The sequence below is a fragment of the Papilio polytes genome, unplaced genomic scaffold (assembly GCF_000836215.1).
Source record: "Papilio polytes unplaced genomic scaffold, Ppol_1.0 DF824225.1, whole genome shotgun sequence".
In the NCBI taxonomy this organism is placed as follows: Eukaryota; Metazoa; Arthropoda; class Insecta; order Lepidoptera; family Papilionidae; genus Papilio; species Papilio polytes.
The window spans coordinates 541622-551415 of NW_013524979.1; the positions used below are offsets into that span (position 1 = coordinate 541622).

At 29.8% G+C, this 9794-nt stretch overlaps 1 protein-coding gene and 1 long non-coding RNA gene across 3 annotated transcripts in view; both read left to right on the forward strand.

Annotated features, from left to right (window-relative positions):
* The first annotated feature begins 537 nt into the window (after positions 1-537).
* Positions 538-2086, forward strand: LOC106110550. The gene is made up of 3 exons (XR_001226102.1): positions 538-626; positions 919-1022; positions 1381-2086. It is a non-coding gene; the product is annotated as an uncharacterized LOC106110550 (long non-coding RNA).
* A 4189-nt stretch (positions 2087-6275) lies between these two features.
* Positions 6276-9794, forward strand: part of LOC106110575 (putative ferric-chelate reductase 1 homolog) — a 20981-nt gene continuing 17462 nt past the window's right edge. The window contains exon 1 of one of the 2 annotated variants that reach the window (XM_013292455.1): positions 6276-6574. The gene's annotated coding sequence lies outside the window, so the exon portion shown is untranslated. The remainder of the gene's footprint in view (positions 6575-9794) is intronic. The other variant, XM_013292454.1, reaches the window with a different exon arrangement.

Genomic DNA, 9794 nt, shown 5'->3' on the forward strand with positions numbered 1-9794 from the left:
TTATTTAAAAAAAAAGTTAAAATATTGTTTACATTTTTTTACCAACTTACTATACGCTCCCACTACAGAGCTCGGATAAGTTACTAGGCCTTAGTCGACTACGCTAGCCCAGTGGGGGTTGGTTTCACACATATCGTTGCATTACTTCGCCGATATGTGCAGGCATCACTATGTTTTCCTTCACCGTAAGAACGTAGGGTAAATTTTGTACGTATAATGTTTGAAAATCGCTTTGTTACAGCGGGATTCGTACCTAGGACCTGTAGATTGTAAGTCAAATGTCACCAACACTCTATTGAATTGAACCATATAGAGTAAAAAATGTAAAAAACAATCTATGACAATGAAATTTTTATTTTAGAGGTTGTTAGAATGTCTGCCCTTGTGTAGTCTCTACAAAGTGTAGGTATAGTTTGTACCACTCTTCCATATCTATCAACCTTCGTATATGAATTCACTACCTTTTAAGTGATATTGTCTTTCAAACTAATTCTCTTTAATAAAGTTTAAACTATAAATCATAATTTATAATGTTACAGATATGATTTGGGCAGCGGAGAAGTGGTAATAATAGCGAATCATACAAAAGTGGACGACGGCCTCTGGCATAGAGCGCGCGCTACAAGGTCAGTACTACACTTTGAACAACGGCCCCTACGCAAATAGCCGTAACACAAAAAACGCATTTTTACACAACACTCATTTCAGTCTATATTAAACAGAAATGTTTAAAATTTAATAGCTTTATTTCATTTAAAATCATCACTTATGCAAGATATTTAAATTCTTATTTTGGTAATATTTAAAGACGTATTAGTTTAAAAAAATACAAAAGTTATTTTTCTCAGGACTTGTTAAATTTTTAGTTTCTTTCAATTTACTATGTATCTATATTTAAGTGTTAATTAAAATTTTCAGGAACCGTCAAGCGGGCGTACTGGAAGTGGACGGTCTGGGCTCCGTGGGCAAGATGTCGCCCGGAAAACTCAAACAACTAAATACTGAAAATGGACTTTATATAGGTGAGATAATCAACTGATATGAGGATAATGTTTTTTATTATAATTCCTATAATTTAATAGATTAATTTTTTTTAAGTACTAGCTTATGCTCGAAACTCCGTGGGCGCGGAATTTAAAAAAATAACAAAAGGAATTAGCATTTGTGTTCTTTCAGACTATGCTCAACTATAAAAAAATACATAGAAATCCGTTCAGCTGTTTAGGTTGCAAACTCTGACATATACCCATTGATCTATACTTTCGCGTTTATAATATTAGTAAAACAAGATGTCATAAGAACTTTAACAAAACAGCCACTTTATAATCTCAATTTATATCGAAATATTTAGCATTAATTTGTTTAATACTTTTTTTTCAGGAGGGTTGCCATCAATAGAATTGAACACGATGGGAAAATATAAAAGTGGTTTAATAGGATGTGTGTCGCAAATATCATTGAGTGGAGATTTTGATATACCACTGTCATTGTCAAAACTTCCCCACACAATAACAAACAACGTGGGGAGATGTAATCCATAATAAATGTTCATTTAAATGAACTCGAGTTCATTTAACATATCCAGGTTTATTTTGTACCAGCGAAGTTCATTTATTTTACCTATGAAATGTAGAATTTGTGTGCAAATGTTAGATTGTATTATTTATAAGCGCATTTAATTTTTATACGAAAAACAATTTAAATTTAAAGAGTTTTATAACTCTGAAAACATATCAAATTAACATCGTTGGCAATAACACTATAATATGTCATTTGAATAATGGTGTTGCCATAAAATGAACTATTTAAAACCAAACTAGTCAATTTAGAAAATAAGTAAGTTAACAATCCTTTTGTCGTTTCCGTAATCTTTTACGATTTCCTTCTATATCTTTCTTTTGTTGTCTTTTATTTCCATGATAATGGATAAAGTTTTCGAAGTGCTTTACTATCTAGTAAATATGAAAAGGACTAATTGTAATGTTATACTAAAACATAGTCGTACAAGTACGTTTGCACGCGTAATCATTTCAAGGCCAGGGTCGGATTAATGAAATACAAAAATATCAACTAGTACCATTTAATTCCTATAAATGAATACATTTAAAAAAAACATACTTTACACTTACAGCCTTACAAATAAACGTATAAAGTTAAACTTAAGAATGAACTGAGTATAAGCAAATATTTCTTATATTCAGTTTATTCCTAAGTTAAACTTTATACCCCGTTTATTTGTAAGGCTATTAAACTTTTAATTGAATTTAACTAAAAAATAACCGTACAGTTCAGTACAATCGAATTGTTATTTTACAATCACAACATAATTTGGTCGAAAATTGGTCGTAACATACAGATGTGCTAATTTATAGGACGTATAGTGACAGTTTACTATAAGACTGTAACTCCAAATAAATTCATTATTTGTAAATTGCCATATATAAAAATGTATGATATTTATTTCTCCTTTGTAAATCCTAATCCGGCCCTGTATACTAAATTAGTTAATGGAATAGATGCAATTTGTTACAAGAGTGTTTATAAATATAATTAATGTATACTTAGCGTTTATATGTGAGAATGTTTTTCATACGGACGTGGTTTAGAGTTACGTGATTAGATACTGATACAATAGTATTTGTGTATTGAATTGAGCTTTTATCTTAAGGTAAAAGTGTTGCCAGGTGAAATCAGTTGTGTTTTGTTTCATCTTTTATTTAATTTACGCATTTGAAGAACCTGTGGGAGTTTAAACTTGGATTTTTATTATTAAAGTTACATTTTTTATGTTAAAATAAGTTTTAGATTACCCCTTTATTTACAAATATTCCGTTGAATGTAACACAAAAAATCTATTTCAAAGTAATAATCATATTGCTTTAAGTCTTGTATTAAAATTGTTCTTATTTGTAATGACTTTAAATATTAAAATAAAGTATTAAAACTATATTGAAACCTGGCAACACAAACCGTCATATTTGTATCGTTTCTCTGCCGACCGCTGATTTGCTTTGCTTGAACTTTCCAACACAAACATTTGAGCACGGCGTAGTCATTGTTATAGATTTATATTTATCCAGTAGAATAATAAAACGCTTTAAATTGAAACTAGCAACAAAAATATTTCCTTTCATTGTATTTTTTTTTAATTATTTAATCTTCCCTGTTATATTTCATAAATGGTTTATAATAAAATTCAATTATTCTACTGTACATAAACAAAATTATATAAGTTTGTTGCTTTCGCGTTTCGATAACCTCTATAAATCATGTATTTAAAAAATCCTAAAGATTCCTAATCTTATAATTTGGAGAAAAAATTGGACCAAGGTCGATATTTTGCTTTAAAATAAAAATGTTTGTTACATTCATCATATTCTATTTAATTTTTATTATTAGAAATTTCGTTTTAAAGAATAATATATATTGCTTGCATATTCTGATATATGTGCATTTGGATAACCTTTACTTTAAACATTTCAATTATTATAATGAATCCGATCTATTTAATAATAGATGGGTCCTACACGTAAGTCGTTATATCATGTTATAATATTGAGTCATTTCACCAAAATGAATAAACAGAAAAATCGAATTACTTTGTTACGACATTGCGCGTAGGAACCATTTATGAATCCCTTTTACTGGGTTTTCTTTTACAATTTTTACCAATAATTTTTGTCAATTAAACATTTCACAGGGTTTCAAATTATTTATTATAATTATAATAATACATATCTATTACTTCTTTTCTACAAAACATTAATCCGTTTTTGAACATAATATTTTGTCAATTCCTACCAATCATTGTGTTGCCATACCATTACTAAGAAATAACCAAAAACATTATACTTAAGAAAAGATTGCTTTTTTATTATATTTAAGTTTACAAAATGAAATGTACCAAAGGAATAGTTTGCATTTAAATCTTTGTAATGTGTTTTATATTTTTATGTGTTCATAATTACGGCGTTAAAAAATGTAAGCTTCCAAAAACATGACATAAACAACGATTTGTATGAAGAACCAATTTATTATACCCATAGTTCTATAACGTATATAAATGTATGTCAAATATCTTTGTTTTTACCCAGCAAATTTTGTACATAGGAAGGCTCTTATGAATAAAACACTATTAAAACTCTCTAATAATTGCTTAACCGTAGGTGTTCACTGCCTATAAATAAGAGAGATGTCAATATTTTCTTACTTTTGTCATAAAATACCACACTTATAACCTGTCAATTTAATAGATGTCAGTATATCAACCGTGATTTTTAATGCTTCACAAAGAGCCTTCTTATGATTATATTTGTACCACGCGTTTAATGTTATAGAATGTTTTTTTGTCATTATGTACTTACATAGATCTACGAATAGGTTGATCTAGCGTTAGTTTTGTATGTGAAACCTGTCCGATGTATTATACGCCGTTATTTGTACAAAATTATAACAATAAAAATAAGAAAATTAATGTATTTTATAATTAAAACCTCCTTTGTAAAACTATAGGCTTCTGTCGAAATTATTTTAAAAAAATTATTGTTGTTTTTTAAAGCGAATTGAATGAATAAAAACATTCACTAAAATTACCTTTACATTGTGTAATAGCAATTTTACTTAAAACAATTTTTCCAGGCGCTACGAATATATTGCAATTAAAGGTAATAAAAAATGAGATATACATAAATAATGAGAATGGCCAAGTCTAGAAATTAAAAAACATCACTGCCCTACGTTTATTACTTTTACATGATGCAACAAAAGCATGATTAAATACTAGTTTGTCTGTTAATCTATCATAAAAAGGGTAATTTGTTCTTGCGTTATTTTAATAAATTCAAAATAGAAAAATGATTAATATACTACTATTATTAAATTCAGTGAGTCACAAGATAATTAACAATGACAATAAAACTCTGTCGTATTTCCCGCGTAAAAACCCCTCAAGACCACAATTTTATCTCGTTATGACTACATGTTGCCATTTAAGAAATCATGTATTACAATAATTTAATGAATCATCACAATTTACCACAAAGAAAAATGAAGCTAACTATACCTCTTTAATAACATTATAAAGAGGAAAGATTTGTATTTTTGTATGTAATGAGTAACGACCGATTTCAAAAATTCTTGTATCACTGAGTAACATAGACTGTTTTTTAATTACACGCCAGCGAAATCGCGAGCAATAGCTAGTAATTATATATTGTTGCGTATTGAAACGATTTGATAACTTCTTAACTATATTTATTAATTCAAGTTCTGACTTCACAAACCAACATCACCATAGCAACCTATTCTATATAACAATCAAAGAGTATCAAAAATCATAAAATCTGTTATAAATTAAAAAGCTTATTATCAAAGAACATCTACGTTACACTATGATGGCTATAACCGTACCAAAGTATATTCAGAGATTTGAAGTAGCAATAACACATTGCAACCTTTTATAAAACATAATATCGATTCGAGGAGAGAAAATTTTACGTTTTTTTTATTAGAACATTGCCTACTTTTTCTCGCGTATTTTACGTTTGCATCTTTGTTTATTTACGATTTTTCCATTATATAAAAACATTAATACATAATTCCCTACCACAAAGGAAATGTTTGCATTATGGCAACACATTGACAATCTGTGAATTAATTTAAGACTGGCGTCATTTTCACCCTGAGACGTCACAGCGTTATAGGGACAAAGCTTTTTTATTGTTTTGGGGTAAATCATATTTTTTTACCAAATTATTCATCAAACCTTAATAAATCGCGCAAACACAATTGGCTAAATACAAATATAACTTTTCTAGAAGATTTTAAAAACACCTTTTGTATCTTTAGTTTTTCTACTTGGGGTTGATTTAGAATTGCATAATATTAAGACAATTATTACAATAAATGTTGAATATCCACAACACAACATATCGTTTTGTCAACCTTTGCAACTTTTACATAGCCGTTCCTCTCTTCATTCTCGCATTAGGCACACTACACACATTACGATCAGAAATAAATAATCATTTTTTTACGCTAATATATACGCTAAATGAGATTTTTATGTAGAACTCGCATTGTCTTCCGTGGATACTAGAAATATACCAGGGTCACTTTAGGGTTCAGTAGTTTAATAAATGATACCATTGTTTCTAGAAAATAAATAAATCGCATAGTGTACAGGGAACTTTATACTGAGTCACCGCTTGCCTGATTGGTGGTTTCGCGCGACGCTAGATCGTCTAGTTTCTTCGCGCTACTTTAGTCGTGGTTTACAATTGGAAGTGGACGGAGTGTTATAGCAGCTTAAATTTTTTTTACGAAGTTTTACATACTTTCTAACAGTTAAAAGAGTATATAAAACTATGTTAGTGAATATAAACTTATTATAAAACATACTGTAATATCTTTTTGATTTTTTCATAAATTTTTGTGTTACAATTTGATATAACATTCCAACTGTGTCGTGTGAAAAGTTTGTTTTTAAATAGGATTTGTTTTGAATTGTGTTTAGAAACGTTACACACGTTTTATTGGATTTGAGACTTGCACTACGCCCGTTAAACCGGTTTTGGTAAGCATACCTAAAGTAGCTAAATCAACTTACAACAGAGCCTTGGAATTATGAGGCCGTAGTCATTTTTAACTGTTATTTCTAATAAGAAACTATCTAAAGATCATTATCATATATCAAATAATATTATTAACTATATTTAAATATTTACATTAATCAAAACCTTAGAATTTAAAGGAAAGTCATAGAAATAACAAGCCTATAACCTAACATTTTTGATTCAATAGTAATTATTTTAAAAGCATGTAAGAATAACGATTAACCTTATTCATATAAATTCAAACAAATCTTCTAAAATTCTAAATCAAGTTCACAATTGTACTATTGACATCAAGAATGCAACGACTTTCGTCAAAAATTTAAATAATGTTTATAGTTGGCCTACCATAATATATTTTAAGTAACAATTTACCACACAATAAAAAACACTTAATAAATAAAGGTTGTCGTCGATATCGTTTCGTAGATCGCGACTCGAATTATAGTCGAAGCGGGAAGAGGAAAATCTTGCAAAAAAATAAATGTCCTCCATGATTTCCTCTTCCGTTGTTGCACACCTTGTTTTTGACGATACAAAACGTTCGGAAACGTTTTGATACTTTGAAAATTAATTACTTAGACAGATTCCAACTAAGTTAACAAGAAATATTTTGTAGATTATAAACGAGTTTGGATTTAAACTTGGGCACATCGATAGTTAAAGAGATGGAATCGATTTTAATTTTACATACGTATGTTTACCTATGTTTGTTTTAGGAAATACTGTGTCTACTTATTTGTTGCGTAATTGTGTTACCAAGAAATACTTACTACTATGACTATGTGGACAATTAATAATTCGTGTTCTAAAAAATGTTTCGTTATCAACGACCTAGTTCAATCAAAGATAGAAGGGGAAACTATTAATTGGCAGTAATTTAAAAGAAAGAAAAAAACGTTATTTTTAAAATCGATTTGTTACGTTTCCAACCAGTGTAGTTTGCGATTTAGCTACAAAATAAGTTAGATTTTTATCGTTTTAAAAATAAAAACTTTTAAGACAACAAAAACATTTCCCTTTACTTACACTATATTGCAAATTAGTCAGTATTTTAAATACATTTAAGGTATTAACTTAAAAAAGGCACTAAAGTAAAAACTGAATCGATTCGCTTTTTTCGATTATTTCTTTTACTTGAATCGTTGATAAAAACCTAAAGTCGATAGTAAAGCATGAAGGTCTAGTTGTCAAGGATTTCGCGCGGCAACGCGACTTGACACGTCACTGACACTGTTTTTGGCGGGAACAATGGCGGCCGTTGAACAATTTATTCTTTAGATTTTTAATGGTTTCTGAGAATTTCCCGAGATATCTATCGCTCGCGAATTATTTTGTATGGAATAAAATAAATGAAAGTAGCCTTTCAAGATAGTAACTACCCCATTTTAGTTCAGCTGTTCTGGTGTAACGTAAATATCAATCCATGCAATCTTACTAATATTATAAATGCGAAAGTTAAGATGGATGGATGAATGTTTGTTAGGGTTTGTAGCCTAAACTGCTAAACGGATCTCTATGAAAATTGGCTAAGATGCAGAGGATAGTCTGGAAGAACACGTAGACTTCACTTTGTTTTTTTAATTCCACACGGACGAAGTCGCGGGCAAAAGCTAATATTTCCTATTTATAAGATATTGACCGTTTGCATATATATTTCTATAATTGTGTATTTGTTCTTGCTATAGAGAAATTTGAAAAACGATATTTAAACAATTTGAAGGAGAAATAGAATTACGCAAACGTATTTGACGTCTTTCGGTAACATTGGTTTCTCAAGATGTTAATAAATTGACATGATTGTAATTCAATACAATTTATTAACTCATGTTTGTGTATCATGTTTCATGTTAAAACGCAATCTTTGTTATAGAAACTTTATACTGAAACTGGCTTTTGCCCGCGACTCCGTCCGCGTTAATTTTAAAAGTAACAATAAAGAAATGAAAAAACATAGCCTATGTTACTCACAGATAAATTACCTTTCTAACGGTGATAAGATTTTTAAAATTGGCCCAGTAGATTTTGAGCCTATTCATAACAATCAAACAAAGAATTCCCCTTTATAATAGTATAGATGAACAATTGTGCAATATTGTCAATACAAAAGGTACAAATATACCAAAATTGGATCAACGTTCATAATTAACACTAACTACGAAATTAAACCGGATTTATTTGCTAACAAATACCAAAATCTAACGTTCAAAACTATTCTGGGGTTCAGCAATTACAAACATCCATCCACATTTTCGCAATCATAATATAGTAAGAAACATTAAGTAGATACACGTTTGTCGACGGCACTGTACTCAGTCAGGATTCCTAGTGCGACCTATAACTTCGATCGCGACTTCGCGACAAGACTACCAATTAAACAATTAACCTAAAGTCCTTGGTTTGTAAATGCTGAATTACTCTAAGATAAACAGGCCTCAGTATCCTGGTGATATCATCAAGGTGTCGATGACACCACGCCATTGTTGTGCGTTACGGTACTTGATTGTACTCTTCTGTACGAAAATGTGTCACGAAAAAAAGTCATGAATTTTAATGAATTAACTATTCTTCACGATTCTACTTAGAAAACTTAACTACGTTGTTTTTGTAAGGTCTGGATTAAAAGGTTTTTTAAAAGACATCTTTAAATTTAAAACTATGCATATATATAAAATTGGAGTGTCTGTTTGTAATATCAAAAGAAAAATTCCAGATTTCGAGAAGACGATGTATTTGCGTTGCTGATAAAAATAACATTTAAATTTTTTGTCTGTCTGTCTTTCTGTCTGTCCGCAAGCCGCGTTTCTCCTGGGTAATCTCCGAAAAGGCTTATCCGATTTCGACGGGACTTTCACTGGAGGGTAGCTGACATGGAGAGACATATTATAGGCTACTTTTTTTTAATTCCGCGCTGTCAAAATGGGGTAACCAATAAGAAACAGTAAATTGATGAACAAACCTTTTCTATTAGACGGTGGTAAACGAGTAAGCGGTCATATAAAATCACAAGTCTAAAAAAAAAATTAAAAATAGCAAACGCTGCTTCGTTATAAAATTGTCAATTTCAAATTAATGTTAACACTTGTGTACAAGATTGTACATTCGTAGAGACCTTCATTTCGATTCGTTCTACGCACGGTTTTCCCCATACATCACGGCTGAGAGCGCTCTATAATTACTTTA